This window comes from Ascaphus truei, chromosome 1, assembly GCF_040206685.1.
Source record: "Ascaphus truei isolate aAscTru1 chromosome 1, aAscTru1.hap1, whole genome shotgun sequence".
NCBI lineage: Eukaryota > Metazoa > Chordata > Amphibia > Anura > Ascaphidae > Ascaphus > Ascaphus truei.
The window spans coordinates 123,886,533-123,902,688 of NC_134483.1; positions in this window are offsets into that span (position 1 = coordinate 123,886,533).

Genomic DNA, 16,156 nt, shown 5'->3' on the forward strand with positions numbered 1-16,156 from the left:
TATTGACCAAGCTTTAGCAATTTAGTATTTGGTTTCTCAAAGGACTCATACTTATAAACACAAACAGATTGAAATGTAATTTTGAATGGTGCATACTAGAGTTTCCTACGAATACAGATATAGCAGTTGTTATTCCACACTAAATGCATCAGCGGGAGCAGAGGCCATTTAAAAGGATTAGCCGTTTAAAAAGGGGCAAAGCTACCATGCTATTGTGCCTACTGGCATGCACCAGCGGATGCAATAATGTCTACTACAGTATATATGTAGGTGATGAGTTTGGCTGACACATAAGTGTTGTAATTATTATTATTTAATTGTATTATTATAACCTCTACATAATTACAAAAGATTTTACTGACACCGTTCTGCTTTACTACATGAGAGTAAAACTCTGTGTTAGTACATGGTACAATCAAACTTACAAAAATAAAATGCATTTTTGAAAGTGGTTGATTCTGTAGCACTATTGGGTATTTTCACAGGCATTGTACTGTATGTACATATGTTTCTGATACTGTACAAAACTACTTAGACTTCTGTTGTTCTTTCAGTGAGTGATTTGTGAATTATTATTGTTAGAATTCTAGAAAAAAAATGTCTTTATTTTCCTCATATCATAACACATGATTGAAATTTTTTTTTGACTATATTACAATTTGAAGATTGTGAGCAAATATTTCCAAGTGTTTATCTACTGACTGCTAAACAAATAACAGACCAGCAATGTATAACTGTGAGGAGCCGTGATTCGCACCCTCACCGGCACATTCTCTCCTTACCAAGACCAGCTACCGGGTGCTCCGCTCCCGGCAGCACGGCATCTACACCAGCCAGCTCCTGCCGCCCCATTAGGTGCACGCGCGTGTCCCGCGCAGGGATAAGTGCAGAGCCTTCTGGCCCCGCCTCCGGCTTGCATCCTCGCACTGACATCAGTGGCACGCAGCGCGCACATGCAGCACACGTTCGGCTCGCACAGGTTCCGCTCATCAGACCTCGTCAGACATCCTCTTCTCACCTGTTCCCTGATCCGGATTCCCCAATCACAGCCCTCGCTGCAGCTCACTCATTGGTTGCTCTCTCCTATTTATGCTCAGATGCCCAACTGGCAAATTGGCTGAGCATAAACCTATGTTGCTTAGTGTTCACTGCTTCCTTGCCTCCACAGTCCTGTCTTGTTCTTCTGTTCATAGCTCTCAGTTCCTGACCTGGCTTTGTATTGGAATCCGCTCTTCTCAACTCCTGACCCCGGCTACCTATGATGATCCGCACCTCTCCAACCCTGACCTCGGCAATGTACCATGACTACTCTTACCTCTCCAATCCAGACCACATCTAGTAGTACCTGCAATGATCAACAGCTCTCCAACCCATACCTCAGCAAGTATCATGACTACTTTTACCTCTCCAACCCCGACCCGGCTACCTCGACCAATCTCCACTCCAGACGTTACCACGCGGCTGTGGGTGGCGTTTATATCTATCCCCACCTTGTTTGTGGTGAGCACTCTGTTACCTTAACAAAAACATAGACCTTAATTAAGTGGTTGAGGTAAAAGTGAAAACTATTTATTCCATTTCTTAGTTTAGTTTTCAAGAAGGAAAGATTCTAAGAGACTTCACAATTTATTTAATACATCTATCTCCTCCTATAATCACATAAGGTCCAACATTTTTCTGGCAAAATGTTATGTTTTTGCTAATTAAACATGCTCTTAAATTGAAAAATAATAAATAAATGATTTATTGAAGCTGATTTTTAAAATGAGATTTAGCATTTTAGTATCTTCAACTCCACCAACCAATAAATAAAAAAGTATCTCTGTTTCTTTGTCACTTCCAGTCTTTCTGGGTGATTCAGAGGAGAGAGCTCGGCCTCCAACAATCTTTTTTGCACAAGCAGGACTGGATTCAACCAAAGTGTTTACCTTGAAGGCTTCATATTGGGTAAATCGGAGATTAAGGAGCAGGGTATCAGAGACAAAGGAGCAGAGTGTCAGCACCATGAGTCCTACCTACTTGGCTGTCTAACTTAAGCTTTTATGTGATGCTGGATAATTCTGCTGTGAAACCAGTTTTTACTCTGATTAAATTGTATTACTCTATGTGCTCTTCTATCTCTCTCTTCTTTGGCAAACATTATGGAATATTAATTGACGGCTTGATACACCATCTACATTTGTAAGTGAATACAATATTTCCTTTTGCTCCCCACGTCTTTATTTTTAAATATTACCCTATATATTCTCCTTGTCTCCTTTCCCTCACTGCTGGAAAGGATTAAGTTTTGGACTTAAGGAAGTAGTCTGGGGATAGCAGCACAAGAGACACCACGTTTGTTTTTGCAAATTCTTTTATTTTCTGATGTTTTTTTCACTATGTTTTTTCACTGGGTTATTCGTATATATTATATTAAGTTTTAATTGGAAATAATAATACTACTTTTTCACTGATAACTTGTGCCCTATATTTTGTGAAATCATTAGAAGATTAGAACAAAACAACAATTTAAAGATATAGTGATATATGTTGATAGTTGCAGTCTAGGAAAACAGAACTCTCTAAAGTATTCCTTAAGAACTTAGTTATTTGTTAAAAATAGAGCACTAAGAGCATTGTAAAGTTAATGCTTTAATTATGTTTTCCTCAAGGCTTTACAGTTCATTTTACATCAAGTTTGACGTTATAATTATATTTAATCAACAGACAAAATTAAACATTGGTCATCCCCCCAAATCCTGAGACAATACTTTTAATCTTATATAAGTAATTTACCTGCATCAATTTTTTCCATAGTGTTGAATGTTTTCTGCATTAAAAAAAAGTATTTTATACCTTTATTCCTGTAGCTGGAAGCTAAGCACTGTATCATTACTTTTCCTAGTGCCAGGGTGCCCTTGAACTCCTTGTTAAGAGAAGCAGTGCTTGATAATGTATATATGGTTCATGTTAGATAGAGTAGATAAGGGCCTCCTTGGGAAATAAGTTAATTGACAACACTGGTAGTAGTTTCTTATGTCTAAATCTAGTGATGAGTTAAGGTCAAAGATTCTTTCCTTAACTTCCACTTTCCACTTTAGTTATAAAGGGCCATACATACTTAATAAAGATAAACGATAAGACACCTTAAGATCCATTCAAATGAATAGGCTTTAAGTAGGCTTATTCAATAAAGTGTGCGTGACAATTGACTTGAAAGGGACTTCCCGTGCGGTACTGCTAAATTGGCAATATCAAATTTTATTGATTCAGCCCCAAGGTGCCTTGCACGTTAGCACTACTTAGTAAATATGTCTAAAAGTATATCAGTCTGTAGACCTTTCATCAGTTCACTTTCACGTCCAACTGCTATTTCACTTCTATCTCAAAGTAGTGTTTTGTCCATTTGTGTCAGATTTCTATTTTTGATGTCTCATAGATTACAAGGTGTTCTGAGATACACATATGATAATGGTTAGACATGTTTAAAGCCTCCATGCACATTCTGGCACATTTTGGAGGTTTGAAAAATGTAATATGCTGTAAATACAGTACAAATGTTTATCATTTTCAACTGTTATTGATCTAACAACATTTCAGTGTACAGTATACAGTAGTTACACTTTCATCATGACTTGAACAAACTATATACATTGTGACATTTATAGGTAAACATCACTGAAACACCAACCCAAAAAGCTACTCCTTTTCCCTGGAGCCCCATAGTGATGTTCCTATGCTAGCCTGACCCGGGAGGGGGGGGGGGGGGGGGTCTCATAAGGTGGAAATTAAATTCCTTCTGGACTCCAACATTTGGCAATCGGATTACTCCATAGATGAACATTATTCCCATGTTAACTTATTTGGTATATACTTGTACAACATTCCAGTCTTAAAAGATGCCCAACTTTTTTTTAAAGATATGTATTGTATCTGCCATCACAGTCTCCATGGGTAATGAATTCCACATTTTAACTGCCCTTACTGTAAAGAAACATTTCCTTTCTTGCTGGTTAAATCTCCTTTCCTCCAACCTTAAGAGATGACCCTGTGTCATTTGTACTGCCCTTGGGATGAAAAGTTATTTTTAAAGCTCCTTGTAAATAGGTATCATATCCCCTTTTAGACACCTCTTTTCTAATATAAACAAATATAAATTAGCTAGCCTCTCGTCATAAGTCAGATTTTCCATCTGCTTTCTTTGGTGGCAATTTTTCTTGTTCTGTAATATCTTTTTTCATCGAGTGGTTCCCAAAACTGTACTCCATATTAAAGGTATAATCTTACTAATGCTTTGTAGAGGGGCATAGTTATGCTTACTTCCCTTTCATTCATACCCTGTCTATTGCTAGATAAGATCTTATTTGCCTTTGTAGCTACAGTACTTCATGCCATTGGGCACTATTGCTAAGCCTGCTATCCGCTAGCCGCTAGCCGCTAAGGTAATGAAGCTGTTTTTATTAAAATTGTAATACTAGTGTGCGGGAGCAGGGGGTCTCCGGAGCAGAACCACATTGATTTCAGATCTGGGGAACCCCTGCTTCCCGAGATACAGACTCCATTATGGGGTGCCGTTGTCCCCATGCAATGTTTAAATCGCCCGCGTGACCGGGACATTAAAATGCATAGAAGATACCGCACCCCATTCCGGGGCCTGTAACATGGGAAGCAGGGGGTGACTGGACCTGAAATCAATGCGGTTCTGCTCCGGAGACACCCTGCTCCCGCACACTAGTATTCAAATTTCAATTAAAACACTGTGATCGCCTGTGAGAGCTGTGCAGGGTAGAGGTGGTTCTCTCTGTGCAGCTCAGATTGCGAGAAAATCGCAGGGGGAGAACTTAAAAAAAATCTGAGATAGCTGCTGCTACGCCGTACGGTTTTGGCATTTTCCTACCTCACTGTTTGAGAGTTTCAGATTCTTTCTGAATACCGTGATAACACAAATGACAAACCATTCCGCGGGCAAATGCCGAACCTTGCGAGATAGCAGCAAACTCATCGAAGCTATTAGAATAGGCCCCTCAGAATCCTCCAATGGATTGCAGAATCCAAGGATTGGATTGTCAGTGAAACAAAAACTCCAGAAAGGCGAACCACCCTTTTTGAGACTGTTTTGCGGAAATCTGCGGACCAAAGGAACCTCCGGATCCGTGACGGTTCCAAATTCGGCCAAAAAAATGTGACCATCTCTAGGGCTGAGTGTGATCCTAATAAAGTGGCATAAAAGCAATAAAATAAAAGCTAACTTACAATTAGATAGCTGTCTACTAAGGACAAGCCTCTTAACTGCAAAGAGAGTGGATCTCTTACTATAAACTGCAGTACATTTAGCTCTAAAATCAAGACTGTCCCTGAACAGTTCATTATTACAATAATGGTTTCCAAAGTCACCTCAAAGGAAGATGGAAAAATATGAAAGGCAGTATAAAATACCGAAATCCCAGAATTTTCATTGCTAACTTTTACATTTTGAGCTGCGGCTTTCATTACTGTGGTTATGTGGAACCACAGACCTAAAAAAGAACTGGCACTGAAATACACATGTTTTCTGGGTTTCTTAAAACAGCAGAAGGAAGTAAAAATTGTGTTGACTCACTGCGTTAGTGTATATATGACTCATGTTAAGATATCACAACTGCAAAACTAAAAAGTTGGAATAGTAAAATAGTAAAATAGTAAAATTGTATTTGGTTAATTGTAATTTGTATTTTGGTTAATTGTAATTGTAATTTTTATATCTGAGCATGGCTTCTCTTGATATATTTAGAGGTTCTTTTTAACTGATCGGTTTAAAGTCAATAATTGGAAAATTATATTTGGACTGGAAAATGTGTTACACACATAAAACTGAAATGAGCTACAAATAGATTTTTCTGGTTCTCTTCTTACCTAGACACTTAGTCAATACGCTGTGAAACTATAGTCTTTGTGTTAGTATACTTCTGATATATTGAATAAAGGCCATAAAAGTACTGTAGCACACTTAGAACTAGTCCTTATACCTATGATGGGAATAAGTAAGTATAGATATAGAATAAAGTATCTGTTGTCTAAATTTAGCATAGGTTGAACTTGATGGACGTACGTCTTTTTTCAACCTCATCATCTACTATGAGGTCAAATGAATAATCTTCATGGTATTTTTAACTTTACTTTACATTTTACTTGTAGTTGAGCAATTTACACATAATAAGTGGACATTTTTGAGATTATACCTTAAAGCAAACAACCCATTCATAGTTAGTTAGTGTACTGATGCAGCGGCCGTTATTCGAACACATCACGGCGCCGATTTTGAGTTCTCTGCTGTTCCCCACGCAGCATGAACGTGGCCAATCGCCCCAGGCACCCGCGTTTATCGTGGATGTTTTGTTTAAATTTTATGGATTCTGTTTCTTCGTTTGCAATAAAAGGGATGAATTTTAATGTGTACAGTACTGTTCTACTGTGCTACTGTGTCAATTTCATGTTTTTAAAAGCCAGAACACTACAATTAGTTTTTCTGCACTCGCCGGGCTCGCATCTTAGTGCGGGAAGGCTGGAATTCACCCCGTGATTCAAATCGAGATTCTGATGTACATGACGCGTGAAGTGTTCGAATAATGGACGCTGCATCAGTAAGTACCACTGTTTTCGCTATGATCAGTTCACATTTTATCATTTTTTTTCTTAAAATTGGCTTACTATAAGATGCACATGTCTAGTAGTTATGTGTACTGTATCTCTCTCTTTTTTTTTTTAACTCATGAAGCACTCAATGCCACTCTTCACATTTGAATAAATAAACTCAGGCTTCATTCTTGCATGTGCTTTTTCAAGTTCAATCTTTATTTTTGCCACCAAGCTATATTATTTTGTTCTCATTTCTCTACAAAGAATCTTTGGTCTGTCATAATTCCATCTAAATTGTATTTTCTATTTTCTGCCAAAGCCATGTTTTGCATGAAAGATCTCTGTGCCATTCCAATGGTATCCTAGTAAATGTACAACTGGTTTGCATTTTCTCAGTTTTAAGTACTGACCTGTGAAACACTATTGGGTTGTATTCATATTCTTTATTTTAAAGGTGCCAAAACTTTGTTGGTGTTTTTTCAAATTACTGGTACATCAAATTCAACAGTTTTTCAATTTTATTATTTGGCTTATATGGATGTTAGCAATGTTATTGGTCACATTGATAAACATACTTTAGAATGGGATTTGAATGTCAGTTTGTGTTTAGCATGATGTGTATTAGACAGATAGGGACCTATTCAGTAAAATATGATAAGTGACTTATCGACAGTTTTGAGCACTTTTCTAGCAAGTTTGCATGTGTAACTATTCCGAGTGCTCCGATAACATGCCAAACTTGGTTGAAAACTGCTTCTTCCCGATGAGAGAGGTTCCACTCAGAGAAACAAAGCAGTAGCGTACAAAATGATCAAAATCAATTTTTTTGACATATCGAGCTATTCAGGTTGGTCAAAGATGTACATTGTCGCTGCAACTCGCACATTCTGATCTCGCCAACTGAAGGTTGGCTAGATGGGATCCGCGATGAAGAGGAAGGGTGTTATTTTATTGTAACACCTTTCCCCCCCCCCACAATCGCAGATAGGGACCATGTGGGGAAATCTACACTCGTGTTACCAGGTGTGGTGCGTTACCTGATAGGCTCACAGAAGGCCTGAACCTCCGCCACTGGGAGCCTGAGGTTACCTGATCATTCGTTGAACACAGCGCCTCCACCTGTAAGGGTTCCCACCTGAGTGGGATGGTCCTCTTACAGGAACCACAATAATAAAATGCGCACACAGTGTATGCTAATAACTGTTTTCTATTGTAACTATTAATAATACTTCGGTACCTGTACAACACAGAATAATGCATATAGCCATACACATAGGCGTGCACCGGGTGCACCCATCAACATAGGTATTCCCCAAAGTACCTTATGTCCAAACCCACCCACGTGTGTTGGAGATAGCGCTATCCCTGGACGTGTTGGTGCACTATTTATAGATACCTGCCCTGGGCTCCAGCCCGCGGGTACCACTATACAACTGGTATGGATCCGCCTGATCCGACGTGATGTCCTCCTACGCGTGGTGTGAATTCCAGCGTGGATTCACCACAGCTCCAGACCGTCTGTACCTTGACGGGGATCTGCCTGTAGCCGGCAGGCCGCAGTCACTGCTTGGCATGGCCTCCAGGAAGATAGTCTCTATGTAACTGAGGGGTCTGAGCCCAGACTCAGCAATCAGGCTGCGCGACACTGAGGGTGTCCTAACTTAACCAAATAGCTAAAGGGGCAGATCTCCTTACGTAGGGCCTGTCCCTGAAGCAACCACAAACTGGGGAATGGTAACTTATCTGTGGCCTCTGGGGGGTAACTAGGCCTAGTGCTAGGGGCTACTGCTCCCTGCACACACACCTTAACTCACCCAGCTCCCAGCTCCAACTGACTACTGCAAAGCCCGCGAAATGTATCTAAAAGCAACTGCCGAGAATCCTTGAGCCCTATTGGCTGTTCTGGGGCACCTGGGGCTTTCCTCCCTAGGCCCCATGGGAGTTGTAGTCCCGTGGAGGCTGCTGTAACATTTGGGGCGCGTGCGTGATCGTACTGCGCATGCGCGACTTCCTAATGGCCGCCGCAGCTCCCTAGTGTCTTCTGCGCATGCGCGACCACTGCGCTTGTGCGCACCTTTGTAATGGCGGCCCCCGCTATCCGGGTGCTCCACCGAGACTCCCAGGACTCGGAGCGCTCCCTGCTCCGTCCCCCACCCTTGCAAGCAGCCGTCGGGTCTGTCGCTGCCTCCGGCGACACCCGCGACCGTGCTGCCCGCAAGGAGGGGGATCTCGGGAAGCTCAATGGGACCGGGGCTACACAATATTGAAGATATCTCATAATTTACGCTGATAAATTTTCTAAGCCTGTTCTCATTGCTGGCATCTACCACCCCTAAAGCCCCACTACAATCCCTGACTGATATCAGCAAGTTTCTTAGCTGAATTTCCTCTCTGAACATGAAGAGAGAGCTGCTAGTTATTGGGGATTTCAAATACAATTGACTTGACCCTAAAAACAACAAAATCAAGATACAACTCAAGTCACTTAACCTAACCCAACTAATTTCCAAACCCACAAGAACAAACCTGAAATCTTCCTTCAGCTTGTAAGTGTAAGGAATCGGGGAACAAGCCCCCTGTGGCGTGCTCCCTCCTTACCTGCCGCATCTCAGTTCCCGCGGTTCCTTACTCGTACCACGGAGCCCGGCCACCCCCGGTCGCATCGCGCATTCTCTCACGCATGGCGCATACACGTGATGGCGTGCACCACCCTCCAGCTGCGAGTCAAGTTTCATGCCCCCTTGTGACGTATTCTCTACCTGTGTGCCTAGATTCCCTGATGTCTCTCTGTATGGCGTGCGCCGTCCTCTAGCTGCGAGTTAAGATTCTCTGTGTCTCTGAATGGCGTGCGTCGCCCTCTAGCTGCGAGTCAAGATTCCCTGTTGATTCTCTGTGTGGCATGCACTGCCCTCTAGCTGCGAGTCTATCTTCCTATGCATCTCTGCCCCTTAGTCTGTTGGATCGCTCGGAGTTCGATCCTGAAGAGGGGGGTACTGTTACGATGCGCGGCACACGCCCCCTGCGGCATGTTCTTTCCTTACCTGTTTAACTTCTGATCGCGCCCTCTAGCTGCAAGTCAAGATCCTGTGTCTTTAAGGATTCTGAAGCAAACAACGCCATATTGCTTCCTGGCAAATCCTGCCCTCTTCCTCCTGACAGGAAGTAAGCCTCTCTCTGACTTTCTCATTGCTATTAGTAATTTTCTGCCTGCCCTGGTTCCTGCTACTATTATTATCGCATGCTGTTCCTGCCTGGGCCTCCTTGGGACCTTTACTCATCTCTTTTGGATTCCAGAAGACTGGGACAGTCACTCATTTACTACTGAGGTTAGTTTACCGTCGGGTAGTGTAGGACCTGCTGATTAGGGTTTACCTTGACGTGGTAGCAGGCTTACAATACCTTGGCCAAATTATTCAACTAAAGAACCCTTACTTTGAACTTAGTATTTGCTGCACTCTTCTGTTACTGGCACTATGCCTTTATGGAGGCTGGACGTCCTCCAAGAAGCATTTCTATTGTGACCTTGTGCTCTGGACTCTTTCCTCTCCGGCTCCTCTCTAGTTCTTGTTATTAGTTCCTGAGTTTCCAGAGGCCTGCTGCTATCCCCCATGCAGAGGCCTGTGTTCCTGTGTATCCTAAGGCCTGCTACTACTCTTCACGCAGAGGTCAGTGCTGCTACATTCCTCACTAGTGGCAACATCCACACCCCGCGTTTGTGCCTGAGAACGCGCACATCCCCACTCTGCTGCCAGAGCATGCGCACACATGCAGCAGGGCTAGTCGTGTCTCTGAGCTTGGCTCCGCACCTCCGGACGCGTCACGCATTCTTATGTGCGCGGAGCGCTCACGTGACTATGTGCGCTGGTCCCCAGCTGCGCGGCAACTCACTCCCATTCGTCTCTCCTGTGGCTTCCCCCACCTCGCTATCGGGTCCTCCTTCCCTTCTCTCGGCTTGTGTGTAGGCGCACAAGCGTAACAGTAAGGGAGCTTTAATACACATTTGCAGATAACACATTCCTATATGCACGGACCCTTGCCTCTCTGACCTTGAACACTTATTTCAATCTGATTTTTTGAGACTTGAAAATTGGATTTCCCAAAACAAGCTGCTTTTAAACACCAACAAGACTATGACATTGTCATTTGGGACCAATGCTACATTTCTAAAGCTACCAATGACAGAGCTTCAGATAAGAACCAGTTCTAATACCATCCTAGCCCCTGTTACTAGTTTTAAATATCTGAGCATATGGTTTGACTCCCATTTAACATTTGGGTTACACATTGATACCCTGACATCCAAAACCTATGCCAAACTAGGTGTACTTTATAGGAACAAATTCTCTCTAGCCCGCTGTGAAAGTGCATCGTATAGCAGATGCTAATGCCAATTATAGACTATGGGAACAAAGTATATTGTAAATCACCCCAAACTCACCTTAGCAAACTAGACACTTTCTATAATTCAATATCCATCTTTTTCCTCCAATGTATCTACAACACACATCACAGCAAAATGCTCAAAGACTAGATTGGTCATCACTTGAGTGTAGGTGAAAAGTTCATCTCTCATTTCTTGCCTTCAAATACTTCTGGGCAAGCTACTCCTGTATCTGAACAAGCTCCTCACCCCTACCACACACAGCACTAATCACATGAGATCTGACTCCAAAGGACTTTTCATGGTCCCAAGGATCAACAAAGTTTTCTCGGCCTCTCCTCCTTCTCTTACCGTGCACCACACAACTGGAACAACCAACCTGAGACTCTCAAAACCACAACAGTATAAGGGGCCTATTCTAGTAGGTTTGATAATGAACTCATCAAGGTTTTTGAGCAGTTCTCAAACAATTTAGCAAGTTTGCTATTCATAAAGTCTTGATGAGTTGCCAAACGCGTTCGGGGAGTGCATTTTCCCGAGCATTCCTGCTCCTGGCTAAACTCACTGAGCGGGAGCTGCCAAACACCAAAATAGTGCCATTTTGATAAAATCATGCTATTCTAGTAGCATCGAGAATCTTACCGGGCTCTGGAATAGCGAGTTTATCAAAGATCTCATCTCACCAGCCCTAGGGAGACGGGATGGGATCTGAGAGCAGGACATAGAAAAAAATGCATTATTCCTGTATCAGATTTATGCTGGAAGTCTCCGGAGCTGATACACATTAATTCCAGCTCCGGAAGACCCCCGGCTTCGATAATATGCAATAAAAATACATTTACAGACAGCTTCATTACCTTAGCTGCTAACCGCTAAGGCAATGAAGGGGTTAGCTACCAGTTCCTGCTTATTGTGGGTAGTGGGGTTGGTTGAAGGTGGTATTAGGCCCATGGTGGGTATTTAGGCCTTGAAAGGGGGTGTGGGGGGAGTTAACCCCTTCATTACCTTAGCGGTTACTACCGCTAAGGTAATAAAGGGGTTGACCCCTCCCGCTACCCACCCGGTAGGCATAAACACCCACCACAGGCCAAATACCACCTATACCCACCCCGCTACACACAATAAAAATGAAAACACAATACTAGCCAATACACCCATTCATTCCCCGTGTGGTTACCTATGACCTTAATGGGAGCAAAGATAACCCCAATGGGAATAAATGGGCACCCCCTCTATCCACAATAACAAATACATTACAGTAATTTAGCAAACTGGCAAAATTACTATTATCCAGATCTGGACAATAGCTCATTTGCCAATTTAAAATAAAACATTATCCAGCCAGCATAAAGTAAATAAAACTTCTACTTACACCTGCCAGGATGAAGGCCATCCTCATCACCATCCTCCGCATCCATATCCTCCTTGGGCAGCAACAGTACAATAAAAATACAAACTAATGGCCACTAACCTCTTAATCACCATAGCGGTTAGTAACCGCTATGGTGATTAAGGGGTTAACCCCCTCCCCTGCTACCCACCCGGGAGGCCTAACCACCCTCTCCAGGGCAATTACCCCCACCCTCTACCCATTGATTGACACAGCGGTACATCATGACCATATAATTACCCACTATGGCTGTCAATGGCAACCTAAAAAAAAATCAGCTTTAAAAAAAATAAAAACAATTATAATAATAATAATAATAATAGCATGTTCTAGCGCTGCTAGTTTTACGTAGCGCTTTACAGAGACATTTTGCAGGCACAGGTCCCTGCCCCGTGGAACTTAAATCTATGTATTGGTGCCTGAGGCCCAGGGAGATAAAGTGACTTGCCCAAAGTCACAAGGAGCCGACACTGGGAATTAAACCAAGCTCCCCTGCTTCAAACTCAGTGCCAGTCAGTGTCTTTACTCACTGAGCCACTCCTTAAAAAAACAAGCATAAAAACAGAATTAGAAAAAAATAAGTATCAAAAAACAGAATTAGAAAAAATAAGCAGCAAAAACACACAATTAAATGTTGTGGCTTTACTGCCAGAGGATAGCGAAGTAATGGACAGGGTGTGTAGTGATAAACAGGACACCTTGAGATAAGAAGCAGCAGTTAGTCAAAACTTTTGGTAATTGGTTTCAAAGCTTTGTAATTTTAGCAAGCATAATTGGCGAGAAGACCCCTTATCAGTGTTGATATGATTTGCATACCTGTACATGATTTGGGATGGAAGCTGGAGTTATGGAAGTAACTACATCTGTGTGGGGGTTTCTTGTATACAGATGTATGTACAGTAGTTTCTTCAGTGTTAGTGTTTATGACGGCAGACCAGAACTTAACCCAGGTATAAAGGCAGCAGACAGGACAAGGCAGTTCAATAAATAATTTTTATTTCAGCCGGAGACAGCAAAAATAGCACAAAACACAATCAGAGCTACTGTACTGTATACTCACAAAAACAGGGTATATGGGGGAATCCTAGCTGACTAGGTGCTAAGAAACACATTAAAGGCTTATTAAGCGATTGCTTCCATTCTCCGATGAAGTAGGGACTGTCCAGAACTCTCTTGTACAATTTGCAGCAGAGCACTTTCAAAGTCTCTCTGGAAAGTCCTGCTCTCTGCTACTCTGGCACAGCTACAGTCCCATCTTAGCATAAAGCACTTTTCAGTTTATCACTGCCAAGACTCTCAGACTCATTTTCGTGTGTCACTTGCCATGGAACAGAATTCCATATTTCTCTGTCTCCTTTTGCAGTTCATGGGATTCATTTCTCTCTAGTTCAGCTGCCTGTTATATCCCCTGTCCCATGTGAAAGGGCAACATTTTGCTACACATGTTGTTTACTTAGACATAGTCAGTGAGTTGCTATAGAAACCTCAGCCTTTCTCTTAGAATGGTCTAGTCTGCTCTCTCCCCCTCTGCCTTGCTCACAGGTGGTCTGTCCCCAGGCTATCTTGTTACCCAGAATACACACACACTTCTTTTTCCACCTAAGATCACAGTGAGCACAGACCTGTCTGCATCCACCCCTGGTAAGGCCTTTCTGTCTTACCGTAGTCCACCTCATAGAAGCATTTCAGATAAAGAAGCACTCTCTACTCACACTACACCTACAAATACCCGTTGTTTTCTACTTCTGCAATAAAGTTAAAAAAGACATTAAGGACTTGTGATGCTTTGGAGGAGGGAAGACATGAGTTAAAGCTAACTGGAGCTATGCATACTTCAAACGTGACCCTAGTTTCAGGATAGTAAGACAGAGACCGTGTGCTGGAGGTCTATACAGAAGCTGTCACTCACAGCCTTCATGCTAGAAAAGTGCAGCATTACACAGCTATACAGCAAACAGCTACAGTTTTCTGCAAATACAAGCAGCAGTTTAAACAGCACAGCACAGTAAAACAGATTCTATATACCTTGAATTCAGCATAAAAGCCACTGCTTACAGCCTTTAGACAGAAGCCTGCAGCAGTACAAGCAAGCAGTTTATACTGCACACAGCCTGCAGCTCACACAAAAGGCAGCAGTACTGCAGTCAGACTGCAATATACACAGAACTTTGATTGCTCTTCTCTGTTTTGAGTCCACTCTCTGCACAGTTTCTCAGTGAGGAGCTACCAACTCACCTAACCCTGCGCACGTTCCACGGCTTGCGCCACCAAGGTCCACACCACCGGACACCACCAGGACATGGGTCAGAGCCACCGGACACCTGTAAGTACAGCTACCCCTCCGTTTACCGCTGCAGGACACCTACCGGCACTATCTGAGACAGTCATCCATTGTTGACGCAGGTAAAAGACCACACGCCGCACACTCTGGCTAAAGGCCTACACACACCTACAGCATGGCAGAACTCAGAGCCTCACCAGACATCACACAGGAGAGTGACCACTCAGACATAGAGACCGCTGCTCAAATGTAAAAGGCGCAGGGAGACGTAAGGTCTAAACGGACAGTCACACTGACACCAAAGGCCCGCGAAAAGTACGAAACTGAAATTGAAGCGCACCGCGCTAAATTAGAGTTGGCCTGAGAAACAACCACACTTGGGATACGCAATGTCGCCAGCGTTGGCAACTATGTACAACAGCTCGAGCAGGCAATAACTTAATTGAAGATAGATCACTCGCGCTACCCAGCGCTGTCACAGGTATATTCCACCTATCTAACAAGAACTAACACAGAAAATAGCCTGCGAGAATGCGACCTGCAAAAGTTGATCGACCTGGAACGGGATGGCATCATGCAGACCGCCATCACGGACGCCCAAAGCAAGATAAAAGAGCTCCTCCTGGAGACCACGTCACATCGCTCTAGCACGTCCAGGCATTCATCAAGGTCAGCAAGATCAGCGCAATCTAACGCGTCCAGCGCAAGCGCTACCAAGGCGCGAGCCACCGCAGAGGTCGCACGTGTCAGGGCCTAATATGGTCGGAGAGAGGCAGCCGTAAGGGCAGAAAGAGCATGCATAGAAGAAGAGGAGTAGACAGCCGCCGCTACTGCCGCCGCCACTGCCGCAGCAACTACGCGTAGGAAAGCCGAATTTGATGTGGAACTAGAGGCACTTAATCAAGAGAAGGAAGCCGCTGCCACCATAGCCAAAGCCGAAGTCTTAGAAGCAGCTGCGAGACAGGACGGCGGGGAGCAACCGTACAGACGGATAACCTCAGAGGACCCAGTCCGACGCACTGAGGACTATGTAAGGAGCCTCTTCAGCGTAAACCCCAGCGCACCATCTCAACATGACGGGAGTGACTCCACAGACACCGAAGACTTGATAGGTCCACGAGGAGAAGACGCTGTTCCTTCAATGGTACATGCCGCCTGGGATAGCCACAGCCGCAACAGTGATCCACACGCCAGCGCGCACACGGATGCACTACAACAGGCTCGTAATCCAGGTACTCCCACACGGGAGAACACAGCCCCTCACACTGACCAGCAGTCATCACGCGTCAATGCCAAGAAAGAGACGACCAAACGGACCCTCCCAGCAACTACCTCAGAACTTGACCAACACGCCGATGCCTCAGGCCTGATAGACATGGCCAAGTACATGATCCGGCGTGACCTGGTGCAAACAGGAGTGACCAACTTTGACGACCGTCCTGAGAACTACCGGACGTGGAAGTTCACGTTCAAGGACGCAATCAAGAGCCTGGATGTCTCAGCTAGGGAA